The sequence below is a fragment of the Nyctibius grandis genome, assembly GCF_013368605.1.
Source record: "Nyctibius grandis isolate bNycGra1 chromosome W unlocalized genomic scaffold, bNycGra1.pri SUPER_W_unloc_1, whole genome shotgun sequence".
In the NCBI taxonomy this organism is placed as follows: domain Eukaryota; kingdom Metazoa; phylum Chordata; class Aves; order Nyctibiiformes; family Nyctibiidae; genus Nyctibius; species Nyctibius grandis.
The window spans coordinates 4,323,360-4,339,487 of record NW_027167472.1 but is presented as its reverse complement, the minus strand read 5'-3'; the positions used below and the strand labels follow the sequence as shown (position 1 = coordinate 4,339,487).

The 16,128-nt window shown below is 44.0% G+C and overlaps 1 pseudogene; it reads right to left on the bottom strand.

Annotated features, from left to right (window-relative positions):
- Nucleotides 1-317: 317 nt before the first annotated feature.
- Nucleotides 318-15,289, bottom strand: LOC137677126 (endothelial cell-specific molecule 1-like; annotated as a pseudogene).
- Between the last annotated feature and the right edge of the window lie 839 nt (nt 15,290-16,128).

The following is a 16,128-nucleotide window of genomic DNA, read 5'->3' as shown; positions in this document are numbered from 1 at the left end:
CAAGAGTCGGCCTCTGGCGTTATTTAAATGAGGAGGGTTGAATCGTGTTGGTTTTTTTAATATTACTATACATTCAGGAATCTACAATACATTTCTCTGTTCAAATACTTATTAAAACAAATATCAAAAATCATATACACTGTACAGTCTATTTTTTGAGTAAACATTTTTCTCATGAAAAACAGAATCACAATTGGCCTTCAGAGGTTACATTTTCATATGCTATAGATCTACTTTGTTCTTAAAGAGTGTTGTTGCATATTCAATAATCTGTGAGAAATGTATTCACTTGAAAGTCTTAATAGTGTAAGTAAATATCAGCGAGGATTTAGCCATTTCATTACTGGAGAGCAATAGCTTTTTCCTTAACGAATTCCTCTTTTACAGAATTGCCATCCCCTGATGCCATGTCATTCTCTGAAAATATACAAAAATAAAGGTGGATTTCATGAAAATGAGAGAATTAAAATATTCTCCTGCAGCAATGTCCCTGGTTTGGGGAACACTTCAGGAAAACCTTGGTTGACAATTCTTGCAGGAATCTCCCTGAATGCCTCCAGTTATCTAGTTGCAAAATTTCTGCCAAATTATGGCATAAGCCAGATGTGTTTTCTAATAGTTTAAGCATAAGGCAGGTGATCTGAGTTCAGTTTCCAGTTCTCACTGTAACACTACAGCGTGACATGGGACCAAGCAGCACATCCTCAATAGTACAGCAGTAAATTAAACATGCCTCTTACTGAGGCCAGCTGGTGTGGAATAGGCTGGTGCATGGCATTAAACTATCTTACTCTCCAAGAAAAGGTAAAAGATATCCTGTTTTTCTATTGGAAATGGTCCCTGTCTGACACTAATTCCTGAGCTGTGGCTGAGGTTGCTTGGCATGGCTAGCTGGCCTGGCACAAAGCACACCAGCCACTGCCCTACTGTTTGACTGCCAAAGTGATCAAATTGCAATACACAGGAACATGCTCTGGCACCGTTACATTTACTAGGGTATATGTAGCCATAATGTCTTTATAAAATATACAGGCCAGAAATTCACCTGATTAAAATACAGAAGCATTCACAGCTGTTTTAATTCATTGAGGATCTGTCCTAGATTCTATAGCTACTTCTGAAGACCACTATTAAAAGAAATCCTGTGTGACCATCCCATGCAGTACTACCCACAGTGTCCCTGGTCTACATCCAATGATGAACCTCTGAGGACAGAAACCAGTGTGAAATCTTTGCACGGGTAAGAAATTCCATTTGTTTCTATGGGGTCAAGATCTCATCCTGGCTGGGATTAGACAAGCTGCTAAACACTGAGGTTGCAGATTTGGGACCAAAGCCGAGGGAGGTAGAGGAAGGGAGAGGAGGAACTGATGAAAACAGACTACCTGGGAAGATTTGGAATATAGGCTACATACATACAGAAAAAGTAAAACAGGAATATTTTTTCATGTTATTTCAGCACCCTTTGTAATAAACAAAACCTGGAAAGGCAAAAGAGCATGATCATGGAGAAAAATCCAAAAAGATCAGGACTGATCCATCTTGCAAAGTTTTTTTTTAAAGATCATTTTAAATGTGGTATGAGCATAAGCTGAAAAAGTTTGTTTCTGTCTAACTTTAAACAGAGAGTGGGAGAAAGATAATGCATGCATTAAGGCAACAAACTCTAGATAGCTTAGTATAACAGGAGAAAATCAAAATGAGGCAAACAAACTGCAGCTGGAGGAGAAATAAAATTCAATGACTTTTGGGTGAAACCCTAGAAAAACTCCCAATAGGTCTAGGATTAAATCTCTGATATTTATTTAAAATGTTTACATTTATATTGGTTTTGATTGGTGTTTAAATTTAGAGTAAACATTGTTCAGTCAAATATACCTCAGTATCATCAGGTGGAGAATCAAAAGGGGAAGAAATTTTAATCCCAGCTTTAAAAACTTCAGTGATCTCTCCCTTCTGCCTCAAAACACTCCAGTTTCTCATACACTTTTTTTTTTTTTTAAATTCTGGAAAGGTGTTACAGGCTTCAGACATAATCTTAAAGATAAGAACTTATTCCAGAGATACTGTGATAAATAACTAAAATAAAACATTTAATAAAACAGTTCACTGACATCTGAAAATGTATAAAGCTCTGTCTTCATGGAAAAAAGATGTTATTTTTACCATATATTAGCTAACAGTAGTAAATGCAACCTAGTGAAATCCTATTCTACACAAAATAGCTAAATGCATCTGAACTGGCTAAGGCAAATCCTCCCATTGCACAGGTGACGTTGTACTGCTAGTCCATGCAACAGCTGCAAAGTATTTCGCCCATGTTAGGATTTCAAAATGTTTTTACTATGTCACAGCTCACCTAATTCCTTGCCTTATATTAAGGGAGCTACCAATCAGAAAAATAAATGTACCTTGTGTTGTTAGCTGTTTGCACAGCTCCACCAAAGTACACATCACTCATGCACAGCATACACAGCAGTAGATCACTTAGAAGGTGATTGCTGCTAAAATCAACTGCCCCACAAAGTCTTACCTGTGTATGAAATTATTTTTTGTCAACTTGGAGGCTTTGAAGCAGATAGTTGAAAAAATGGGAACTTCAAACACTTGCCGGTTACTCTGTCACAGATGCCAGAGGGACAGTTGCAGGTTTTCCTGCATTCCATTCCATAGGTACCATAGGGACACTCTGGAAAAAAGTAACATAGCAAAGCAGTCCTCAGTGATCCAAGTCAGCTGCCAGCACTCTTAATAACTGTTCTGCATATACCCTTAAAAGTGGAAAACCTTTGAGTGGAGGTCAGCTAAACCTTAACTACAGGATTTCAGGATGCTGACTGTTTGTTACAAGTATTTTCCAGTTTTAATAATCATAGGTTTTCCTTACCACACATTATATACATCTTTTCCTATAGCTTATTTACAATGCGCTATCAGTAATCCTTCTCTGAAACAGTTGTAATATTAAAATGCAAATTAAAGGCGGTAGGTAGATTAGGGTACAGCGACCGGAAAATCTCGGGCTGTAACGGAAGGTAGGCGTGGCGAAAGGAGCAGGATGTGTCATTATCGTGCGAGTTCGTACGGGACAAGACGACTATATAAGGCTGTTGCGCAGTTAAATAAACGCCATTTGTTGCATCCTCACATTGGTGTCAGTGCTCAATGGCCCTGGGGTGCGGATAGCCTCAGGCCAGCCAGCAACCGAACGGAACTTGCTGCAGACAAGCGGCAACAAGTGGTGACCCCGACGTGATTGCTGGGCTGGCGGACCGCAGGCGGTCGGAGTGGGTTCGCGAACCATGGAAACCTTGATAAAGGTGATTTCGTTACTGGGCGGGGAATTTAAGATTTCTGTGAAATCAAAAGACGTAGCCCAGTGTGTGGACCGTCTCGTTAAAGGGCAGGACCGGCTGATTGTTTACAGCCGAATACCTGGGAGCGGTGCTCGATGCAGCTCGCTGAGCGAGCTATGGCAGCGGGTTCTGCCAAAGAATTAAAAACATGGGGAGTTATCTTGTGGCTGCTACGGACTGCGCGGGAGGACTGGGCGACATGGGATGCGGCTCGGACGTGTTTACATGGGGTCTACCCTGACTAAGACAGAAGTGACAGTGGTGAAACTCCTCCAACATATACTCTCTGAGAGAGGAATTAAATATGACGAAGCTGCGTTAAAGCAGTTACTGTTTTGGGCAAAAGATAAAGGACATTTTACAACCTTTAATGATGTCTTTGAAGTGCCTTTATGGGAGAAGATTGGTGACTCTCTCTGGAATGTGGTGTCAAGTGGTGATAAGGAAGCCTTTAAATTGTCTGCTACGTGGAGGCTGGTTAGTGAAGCGTTAAAAGGAATAAAAGCAGAGAGAGAAGTCACACATACAGCTTTTATGGCTTTAGGACCACAGGCGCCTACTACCCCCTCACTGTTTGCGGGACCAACACCTCCCACGGCCCCGGTGGCTGTACCGGTGGCAGCTCCTTTATCACCGTGGGTACGGACGGCTCCGAAAAAAGCTGAGGAGCGGGGAGTGAGAAAAATAGATACAGATCCATCAGAACCAGTAGTGCGCCCTAAAACACGAACTCGATTTGAACTAATTGATTCAGACGCTGAACAGGAGACTTGGCAGAAACCCCCTCCGAAACCCCCTCCCTCTCATTGATCTCTCTACGGATGAGGCTGAGCAGGAGGACAAGAAGGAGGGTAAACATGCTTTGTACCCACCTTTACCAGATTCGCCATTTACAGAGTCAGCAGTACCAGAGTCACAAGGACTTAAAGGACTGTTACCATCACGAAATGGACACGAACTTGACATGACAGAGCTTGGTAGACGACTGGAAGAATTAAAGACGGAATTGCAGCAGCATCGTTCAGCCAACGCCTCGGGACACGTGACTATGTCTCCCCCAAAAACCCCCCTCTGTGTTCGAGACAAGTATTAGGGCCACCTCAACCTCCTTTACAACTCCCTACTCCACCTTTAGATCAGGGCTGGGGGGGAGGTTTGCGTCCATCTGGTAATGTGGGAGGTGAGGGAGAGGGTCAGCTTCCGCCCGCGTATACAGGGGAAGGGGGGGAGGTGAGGGAGGAGTGAAATGGAAAGGGGTCATTCGAGATGTGTTATTAGAAGGAGTTGTGATTCCACGGGCATATCCGGTGATTGTGGGTGCGGGTCCTGAGGGAAGAAAGATTTGGCAACTGTTAGATTGGAAAATTGTAAAAGAAGCATTACCACTATAGTTAGCGAAAGACAACACAGGTGAGGACTGCAGGAAAGTTGTTGCAGGGATGGCAAATAGTAATGCCACCTTAACTGAGCTAATGGATGCTTGTGAGAAAGTAGGAACCACCACATTTCAGATGGAGCATTTAGCAAAAACTTTTGCGGCGGCAATTAAGGTAGTTCATCGTTGTTATACATGCGAACAGGAAGGTCACTTTAAGAAAAACTGCCTTAAGAAGTTGAAGCTGAGTGGGAGAGATAACTCTGTTTTGATGTGTCATTGCTGTGGGAAGCTAGGGCATTTTGTGAAGCTGTGCAGGTCTCAGTATAATGCTCAAGGTCAGCTGATAACAACCAGCTGCGGAATACGGGGAAACTGGAGAAAGAATGCGGGGGGGGAACCGTATGCTGACACAAATGAATCTTCCCAACCAGTTCCAGGCCTATGCAGTTAACTTGCAGCCCGAACCGCAGGGAGCGCAGGACTGGTGTTTCCACAAGGGGTTAACCTGTGCGGCTGCCAAGCCTTGGACCTGTGGCAAACAGGGATAATGCTAATGCTGATTGTCAAAAGATCATTGAAGCTTTACCTGGAAAAACAGATTTGAATGCTATGATAAAGGCATGTGCAAAAGTGGGTACTGTGGAACATAAGGCTCAAGTTATGGCTGCGGCCGTACTTGGGGCTTACGTCGTCACAATTGCAGTCTCTATTCCAATTGTTAGCAGGGGACACAACTTTAACAGCGCCACGACACACTACTTCAGAGATACAGCAACTGATTACAGAAATAGAAAGCAGGCTACATTCCAAATTTGTACATCGTATTGATTTGAATCAGGAAATACAAATTATCACTTTGTTTGATAGGCAAATTCCGTATGCAATAAGTGGTCAATGGAATTCAGAATGATCAGATTCGTTACAGAGCTATTGGCACAGATTATTCATCAAAGGACGGATGCGATGTCGGGAGCTTGTAGCCAGAGATCCCTGCATCACTAACCGTTCCTATTTTGCAGCTCAATATTTTGAGTGGTGTATGGCTAATAGCTTTGCTTTGCAAACAGCTATGGAGAATTTCTCGGGACAGGTTGTTTACCACTTGCCCTCCCATCCTGTTATAAAATTGAGTGTGGAACTTCCAATTGCCACAGGAGTGTGGTGCGCAGACACTCCTGTGGATGGAACTACCATTTTTACGGATGGATCTGGGAACAGAGGCAAGGCGGGCCTTGTCTGGTATTCTGATGGCAAGTGGGAATCTATGGTAATACAACAAAAGGGTTCACCTCAGGTGGTAGAATTACGAGCTGTATTAAAAATATTTCAGAATTTTCCCATTCCCTTTAATTTGATTGCTGATTCAGCATATGTAGCTGGCATTATAAAGCAATTGGATAGATCTGTTATAGAGCATATATGTAATCAGTGTGTTTTTGAATTGCTGCGAGCTCTGTGGCAAGAAATTCAAATCCGAACTGCATTGTTTTATGTTTTACATGTAAGAAATCATACTAATTTGCCTGGGTTTATTGCAGAAGGCAATGCTCGAGTGGACTCTTTGGTTTTTCATCCTAAAACAACAATTTGTACCAGAGTGGAAGCAATAGCACAATTGCTTGTCAAAGTGCATAAAAGGATTACAGACATTACCGGACTAGACTCAGATGCTATCTATTTACCTATCAGAAAGGAATATCTACAGTGGTTAACAAATCAGTCAACTCTTTTTCAAATGGCCTTACAGGACTTTACTGGACAATTGTTAACACGTTTGCCAAAAGATAAAAAGCTACAGTTTATTTGCAAACAGGATTGGGAAGAAAAACCTATCAGATCAGAGATACCTATGACTGGACTAACTGTTTTTACTGATGCAGGAAAGCGATCACATTCAGCAGTTATTACCTGGCAAGAGGATGGACAATGGAAACATTGTAAATTCTCAGGAATTTACTGAGGACTCATTGCAGACACTTGAACTTTTTGCGATATATCAGGTTTTTGTAAAATGGAAGGATTTACCTGTCAATATTGTAACAGACTCTCTTTATGCAGCAGGCATTGTAAATCGAATTGAAAGAGCTTTTATACGACCAATAAGAAATATGCGACTTTACACCATTTTGCTACAGTTGCATCAAGCAATAAACCTCAGAGAGATACCTTATTTTGTCACCCACATTCGTAGTCATCAGTTTGATCAAGATTTGAGCATTGGAAATAATAAAGCAGACACACTTGTATCCTATACGCAAATATCACCAAATTTATTTGAACAAATACACCTATCCCATCAATTCTTTCATCAATCAGCGAAAATGTTAGCGAAACAATTTCACCTCACCATGGCACAAGCACGTGAATTAGTTAGTGCTTGTCCTAGTTGTCAGAAAATTGGCATGGGAATTGGAATAGGGGTAAATCCTCGAGGATTGAGTGCGTTGTAACTGTGGCAAATGGACGTTACTCACATTGCAGAATTTGGAAGGCTCAAATATGTTCATGTATCTGTTGATACGTTTTCACATGTAATATGGGCAACAGCACAAACTGGGGAAACAGGTCGTCATGTCAAATGACATTTACTTGCTTGCTTTGCAAGTCTTGGGGTTCCACAACAACTTAAGACTGATAATGGACCAGCATACTGTTCATAAATTTTTCGTCAATTTTGTCAACTATGGGATATTACACATGTCACTGGGATTCCTCATTCGCCTACGGGTCAGGCGATTGTGGAACGTGCTCATAGTACATTGAAACAGCTTCTGCAAAAACAAAAAGGGGGAGAGGAAACTGAACCTTCTGAGAGACTTGCAAAAGCTGTTTATGTTCTTAACCGTTTAACTTTAGCAGGAGATAAGGAGCGACCCCCAATTGTAATACATTGGGAGGCAGTTCGACAGGGAGCAAGCTATGTGCAAAACAAAGGCAAAGTGTGGTATAGGGAACCAGGTACTAACGAGTGGTTAGGACCAGGGGAACTATTACTAATGGGTCGAGGTTATGCTTCTGTCTCTACAGGCACAGGAGTACGGTGGTTTCCGATCAAGTGTATTAAACCATATGTGGAGGTGGGATTTAGATCCGGAGATCCGACAGAGAGTAGCAGAAGACAGCAGGGCAATCAGGGATGCAGCAGGAAATAATTGGCTCAACAAAATCCTGCAAGAATTAGGTGGATTGTCTCTAAAAGGATGGTTAGCCACATTATTAGAGGGAATAGTTTATGTAGTTGTGATTATAGTTATCATAGGGATCTGCGTGGGTTGTGTTAAGACAATCATTGAGAATAGTATATGGAAGTAGTGAGATAATAAATCTAACTACTTCCAAAGGGGGAAATTGATACCGGATGGTTTAGCAACGGTTTAGCAAGAGTAGGCCTCAGAGTAGGCTCTAAAAGGCCTGATCTGTGTAACCTTTAAACAGAATCAGCTTTCCTGTCAGTAATTTTCCTTTCAGCTAGAATAATAGAGAATAACAGTATGTTCTGAAGTAAACTGCATGTTTTGTAGATAGAGTCTGCTTATGGGAATGTTTATAATAGGCATTATCCTACTTGTGTTACCCTGTTTGTTTGCATGTTTGCAGAAAACTGTGCAACGAATGGTCAATACAACCTTTGTGGCTCAACAACAGAGAGCAGGATTTATGGGTAACCAAGGCTGGGATTCTCTGACTGGGCTCTGCGAGACACAGGGAACCAGGTTTAAGTAAGAAACAAAAACACAGAATTAAGATTCTTGGGGAGGGGGAAGGATTCCCAGACGTAATTCCTGTCAACTACCAATCTCACACTTTACATCGCGCTCTTTATTCGTTAAATCATTTTGCCCGGGGAGACCAAGAGCGTGCCCCAATTGAGCGACATTGGGGTCCAGGGGTGCCAGAAGTGGGCCCCCCAGTCAAGGTTCGGTTCCCTGGGACAGCGGAGTGGAAAACAGGTTGGGAGCTGCTACATCACGGGAGGGGGTATGCCGCCATCAAACGGGATGATGTTATACAGTGGGTCCCTACACGCTGTTTGCGCCCTGATTTAAAACAAAATCCTAACCCGAAGTAATATGTACGCCGAGCTTTATGTTTTGCAGGAGTACCTGTGGGGGAAGCCGAAACAGCACCAGCCTCGACCTTCAGACGTGAGGAGTCATGACAGTACAGAGAGTCTGGTAAAGCGGCGGGGTGCCAAGAAAGATGAGGAACGGCGGCCGTTGCTGAGTGAAACAAAAGCTTTAAACAATGCACTTATGATTAGCTTGCTTTTGCTTTGCATCTCAGGAGTTGCAGGGGAATCTTACTGGAGAACCTGGGCTCGGGATGTCGTATCCGCCAGCTACGCTTACGCTTTGATGCAAGGCTCCAGAATCAGCGATACGCTTTACTTTGCATGACTTGAAGCATGGGGAGGGGGAAATGTAGGTAGATTAGGGTACGGCGATCGGAAAATCTCGGGCTGTAACGGAAGGTAGGCGTGGCGAAAGGAGCAGGATGTGTCATTATCGTGCGAGTTTGTACGGGACAAGACGACTATATAAGGCTGTTGCGCAGTTAAATAAACGCCATTTGTTGCATCCTCACATTGGTGTCAGTGCTCAATGGCCCTGGGGTGCGGATAGCCTCAGGCCAGCCAGCAACCGAACGGAGCTTGCTGCAGACAAGCGGCAACAAAGGCAATATGAATATGTAAAAAATGTATTCATAGAGGATGTAGTTAAAGGATTAGCATTGGATTTAGAAAAGAACATGACTTCAGAAAGTTCCTGAATTCACTATTCGGGCATGATATTATCTGACTTACATGACTCTCATGATTTATAGCTGCAATCTCTTGCCGGTGCTGGGCTACTCGCGGCCAGGGCCACTGTGCGTAGGCTCCATGGAGGCTGTCGCCCCAACCCTGAGGAGCTATCCAGCGTGGCAAATGCATCCTCTGCCTGTGAGACACTCCCCTGCTCCTGGGGGAAACTCTACCCCTATGCAACAACTTCTCAGACAGCAAAGGTCTGCCTTCCCATGGCAGACAGCAAAGAGCTCACCTACATCTCCAGCCTAAAGAGTGAGTATGCTCAAAAGGGATCACTGGCACTCAGGTGGCTGCCTGGTTATACTGCATCTGATCACATACTGCCCCAATTCAAATCTATCCCTGAGCAAGCTCGTAGAGGAGCACCAAAAGGCAGCTGTCAGGATGGGACCAAATGTTTTTCAAAAAAGATTAAATGAGGTGCAGAGGATTTGCCCCATCCCAAAGCTGACACGGATCACATGATAGGGGATTCTATGCTTTTGCTGGATCGCATAACTTCCCAGAGGGTTTAGACCTGGGGTCACAGCCCTTGTCTTCCTCTGCCTTGCTGTTGAAGAGGGTACCTTTCCAGGACCATAGCTTAAGAGACAGAGACAAGGAAAATACAGCTCCAACATCCCCTTTCCAAACTCCCAAATAAGAGACCATTGCAAGATAAGTTTGGGGTGTCCCAGGAGAAAGGTCTTTATGCTCAGGCTGTTCTTGCCATCCCAGGACGTAAGGCCACCTTAAATGGCAAGTCCTGGAGAGTTTCTAATTCAACTCCTAAGAGCAGATGAACAGCCATTCAGGGTTGGACCAAGAATCCATCTAGCCCAGGCTTCCACAAAACACTTCAGAAAGAAGATGACTGTGGTAAGCACAAATGATACCTCCTCCTCATGTTCATAGAATCATAGAATTGTTTTGGTTGGAAAGGACCTTTAAGATCATCAAGTCCAACCATTAACCTAGCACTGCCAAGTCCACCACTAAACCATGTCCCTAAGCACCACATCTACTCGTCTTTTAAATACCTCCAGGGATGGTGACTCAACCACTTCCCTGGGCAGCCTGTTCCAATGCTTGACAACCCTTTCAGTGAAGAAATTTTTCCTGATATCCAGTCTAAACCTCCCCTGGCACAACTTGAGGCCATTTCCTCTTGTCCTATCATTTGTTACTTGGGAGAAGAGACCAACACCTGCCTTGCTACAGCCTCCTTTCAGGTAGTTGTAGAGAGTGATAAGGTCTCCCCTCAGTCTCCTTTTCTCCAGACTAAACAACCCCAGTTCCCTCAGCTGCTCCTCATAAGACTTGTGCTCTAGACCCTTCACCAGCTTCGTTGCCTTTCTTTGGACTCGCTCCAGCACCTCAATGTCTTTCTTGTAGTGAGGGGCCCAAACTTGAACACAGTATTCGAGGTGCGGCCTCACCAGTGCCAAGTACAGGGGGACAATCACTTCCCTAGTCCTGCTGGCCACACTATTTCTGATACAAGCCTGATGCTGTTGGCCTTCTTGGCCACCTGGGCACACTGCTGGCTCATATTCAGCCAGCTGTCAATCAACACCCCCAGGTCCTTTTCCACCAGGCAACTTTCCAGCCACCCTTCCCCAAGGCTGTAGCATTGCATGGGGTTGTTGTGTCCCAAGTGCAGGACCCAACACTTAGCCTTGTTGAACCTCAGACAGTTGGCCTCGGCCCATCAATCCAACCTGTCCAGGTACATCTGCAGACCCTTTCTACACTCAAGCAAATCAACACTCCCGCCTAACTTGGTGTCATCTGCAAAGTTACTGAGGGTGTACTTGATCCCCTCATCCAGATCATTGATAAAGATATTAAAGAGAACTGGCCCCAATACTGAGCCCTGGGGAACACCACTTGTGACTGGCCACCAACTGCATTTAGCTCCATTCACCACAACTCTTTGGGCCCAGCCATCCAGCCAGTTGTTTTTACCCAGCGAAGCATATGCCCGTCCAAGCCATGAGCAGTCAGTTTCTCCAGAAGAATGCTGTGGGAAACGGTGTCAAAGGCTTTACTAAAGTCCAGGTACACAACATCCACAGCCTTCCCTCATCCAGTAAACGGGTCACCTTGTCATAGGAGGAGATCAGGTTAGTCAAGCAGGACCTGCCTTTCATAAACCCATGCTGACTGGGCCTGATCGCCTGGTTGTCCTGTACGTGCCCCTGATGGCACTCAAGATGATCTGCTCCATAACCTTCCCTGGCACCAAGGTCAGACTGACAGGTCTGTAGTTCCCTGGATCCTCCTTTTGGCCCTTCTTGTAGATGGGCATCACATTTGCTAACCTCCAGTCACCTGGGACCTCCGCAGTTAGCCAGGACTGCTGATAAATGATGGAAAGTGCCTTGGTGAGCACTTCCACCAGCTCCCTCAGTACTCTTGTGTGGATCCCATCTGGCCCCATAGACTTGTGAGTGTCTAAGTGGCGTAGCAGGTCGCTAACCATTTCCCCTTGGATTATGGGGGCTTGTCTTCGTTTAGCCCGCACCCAGGGCTAAACGATAGCAGTTTTTCTCTCACCCAATGTTCCTTCCCCAAATGAGGAAGGGAATTGGGAAAAAAAAAAAGAAGGAGACTCATGGGATGAAGTTAACCAGATTTAATGAAATGAAGAAAATCAATATAAATGACAACACAAGACAGGCAACAGTATACTCATCCACAGATCACTGGCAGGTTGCTCCAGGAACTGCAGCAACAGACAGGGAGAAAGAAGGAGAGTAAGAAAAAAACCCCAGCTCTTCCCAGCAAACCCTCTCTTTTATAGTGAGCTTGATGTCAATGATATAGAATACACCTATGGGCCAGCCAGGGTCAGCTGCCCCAGATTTAACTGCTGAGGGCCTTGATCACCATGGCTGGCCACAAACTGAAACCAAATCCCAGTAAAACCAGGACAGGGCTTCATTCTGCTCCCCGTCCCTGTCCTCCAGCTCAGGGGGCTGGGTACCTGGAGAACAACTGTTGTTGCTACTAAAGACTGAGGCAAAGAAGGCATTAAGCACCTCAGCCTTTGTCACTATGTTTCCCCCCGCATCCAGTAAAGGATGGAGATTCTCCTTGGCCCTCCTCTTGTTCCTAATGTATTTATAGAAGCATTTATTGTCTTTTACAGCAGTAGCCAGATTAAGTTCTAGTTGAGCTTTGGCCCTTCTAATTTTCTCCCTGGATCTGTTCTCCTGATCTCCCCCATTTTCAGCTCTGGGACCTCCTCAGCCAGGCATGGTTTCTGAGAATCTAGCCATCCTGACTCTGAATTATTACAAACATGAAAGTTATTAAAATGAGTGAGTGATCTGGTATCATAGCTACAAATGAATTTATAAAACAACAATATTTGGCCCCATACTTTGCCTGATAAAATTCACATACATACAGAAAGAGATTGTACTATCTCAGAGCTGAGATGAAAAAAGAAAAACAATTAGAAATGAGATCTATAATAGTTAGTACAAATAAATATATGGGAACCATAACCCTTAAATACTAATTTACAACTCTAAGTCAAGATATGGCTTTATTGAAATGAATGAGATTTTTTTTTTTTTTCCACTGACTCACTGGGAAAAAAGATTTTACTTTACATTTCCTACAGAGCTTCTAAAATTCAGCTACAGAATTCAGATCTCATGTCCCTCAGTGGTTCTTTTTTCCCCGTTTTGTGTACTATTGCAAAGAAATTCCTATGAGGATAGTGAAAAGTATATAATCATTCAAAAGAACTGTTAAAAGAATTATGGGTAGTACCTTGCACTGCAGTATTTTTAATAAACTGAAAATGAGTCAGTGTGTGAGCCGACACAGGCAGGACACAGGAACAGCCACAAGACCACGGATAAAATGCAAAGAGCAAATTTATTCCCATTACCTCGCAAACCGGGGGATCTCTGAAGCAGCACCCGGGGCAAAGGCACGCAAGCGGGGACGCAGGCACCGCGGAGCTCGGTTCCTGCTAGAGAGAGAGCGAGAGATTCCGGGCCTGCTGCTTTCGCCTGTATATTAAGGGTTTCTTGCAGGCAGCAGTTTTCTACCGCGCTTTGATCTTTCTCACAGCAGGGCAGGAATCTCAGGCATGAACAATTAGGTGCCCCTGAGTCTTATCACAGGCCTATGTTATCTGAATGCAGATGTCCTACTTGTCCAGCACACAAGACTAAACAACAGTTACTAGTATGATATATGTGTTTTTCGACACCCCAGGTGCAAGTCACTTGAGCGTGTTTACAATCCTCCTCGCCAATCTTCCGTTATATTCCCACAGTCAGCTATCTCAATAAAATACATTTTTGGTAGATGCACCAAAGATATGATCTTTATGCATAAATTCTAGTCTTTAGAAATAAAACCAATATTTTGGGTTTCACCCTTAAACACACACATGAATTTGGTTTTAAATACTAGTGTAAATAAGTGTATGCTCTATGTGAGTCAGCCTGAATGATTTTTGCAGCATCTGGTCCTAAGTCATTCCTTTAACTAAGGCTATTAATACTCCTAATATTTAACTGCCAAGATATCTCCATTTTTGAGGAAGTTTTTCAAAGGCATATCTGTATCTACTAACTGAAGTGGTACATGAACACAGGAAAACTCACTGCATTCATACTTTGCAAAGCCGTTTTTTTAATTATTTCTTTTAAAAACTTTCATCCTACCTCTCAGTAATTTAATACCTTCTCTCCTTTAAAAGATTCTCCTTTTTGTATGGAGCAAGGATAGCTTTTAAATTAAAAATGCCATTATAGTCTATGACTAAAGAAATCAGCATGCAGCATACCTGGAATAAGCTGAGAGCAGTGGCTGGCTGCTCATCTCACAGTCAGCTCCTGTTCTGTTATTCCCATCCTTCATGCAGGAGGGTCTCTGTTTGCCTCCCCCGACCACATCCCTAAGGTAGCTGAGCACCTCAAAGGCAGGAATGAATTAAACACAACATCCCCAGGTGCTTGGGCAGTGCTGTTCCCTCGATCCCCAGACCTGGTCCCTGGGCAGGCAGCCCGCAGTGCTGGAAGGAACCTCACCCCCAGGAGGGCCTGTCGGGGCAGGGACCCCGTGACAAGGTTGGACTTGCAGGATTAAAGTCTTCGCAATTTATAGAAAGCCACTCACCAAATCAGCGGAAGGATCAGGACTTGTGCCTGGGTCTCCCAAGTCCCAATCAAAAATCTTACCTCCAAGCACATCCCTTCTGTATTTCCTCACACATGTTCCCAAGTCTAAACAATATTCTCACATTAATAACCCTGTCCCACCTACATGTAACACCTTTTAATACCAGCAGGTATTTTTCACTTTCTTCTTGGCTAAGGGCTGAGCTGGAAAAATCCCATTTTAGACCTTTCAAGCAGGAGGCAAGCTCTATATGTAGGTTGCTGTCAAATTGTCACAGTGGGTACATGCAAAGTGAATATTGTTACCTTTGCAGATACCAAATTCATCACCAAAGTCATCCTCCTCAGTGTAAAACTGGCACTTCAGCCCAGGACCACACTTGACACCATCCATACCCGAGTTCATACGATAGCAAGTCTCCCCCAGAGCCGCTGCACACACTCTGCAACAGCCACAGTCATCCAGCACCATTCTCTTACAGTACAAGGTACTTTTGCATGCATTACTGTCACAGGGCTTGGGACAATCTACTATGCATTTTGCACTCCAAGCAGTTCCAGCGTGCACGGTCATCAGGAGGAGTGTGAGAAACAGGAAGCCCTTCATGTCTTGCAGGGGTAAATGCTCCGTCCTAAAGAGCAGGCTTTAATTCTCAGCCTGCTGCTGCCTCGTGCCAAGGGAAGCAGCAGTACAGAATCCAAAGCGGTAGCTGCACACATCAGCCTACAAGTTTATGAGCTTTATACAGTGTGTTGCCCACATGCTGCACTGTCGTCAGCTTCCTCAATCCAGCAACACTGCTCCTGCCAACCTCCCTTGTTTCAGTTTATGAAATCCAGGATGAAGGTTGGATTAGCACTCTGATACCATCCAGGAATTGAAAAGCCTGAGCTGGTGTAATCTGTTATGTTTAGTTGGTTGTTTTGCATGAGGACTTAAAACTCTCTCACATCCGTCTCAAATGCTCAAGGACATCTGCCAAAAGGAAAAAAACAACCCATACACAACCAAAAAAAACCCAACCCCCTGAGTAGGTTGCATACCTTTCTGCAGGACAGGGATTGCTCTGACACTGGGCACACTGCTGACAGGACAGCTCTGCCTCACTGACACAGCTCATGTGGCCATAAGAAAATCACACTGAATTGTCTCACTGCTGAAAGAATAATTGTTAAAAGAATAAATCTTTGCCTTCCCCCTTGAGGGGACATGGACAGTTACTTTAAGGAACAAAGTGAGATCATGCCATTTAACAGCCAAACTCAGATGTTTCAGTAGTGTTTTTCCTGCCTGCATTGAAAGTGGTACTTTTTAAATCAGTATTTAGGTGGAGATGAATTAAACATTTCACTCAAAGATTATTGCTAGAACTAGAAACAGGTCAGACAGAAAACAGCATTTTGTGGGATCAAAGTTCAGGAGAATGATCAATGAGCTGCCCCTGACCTCATAAC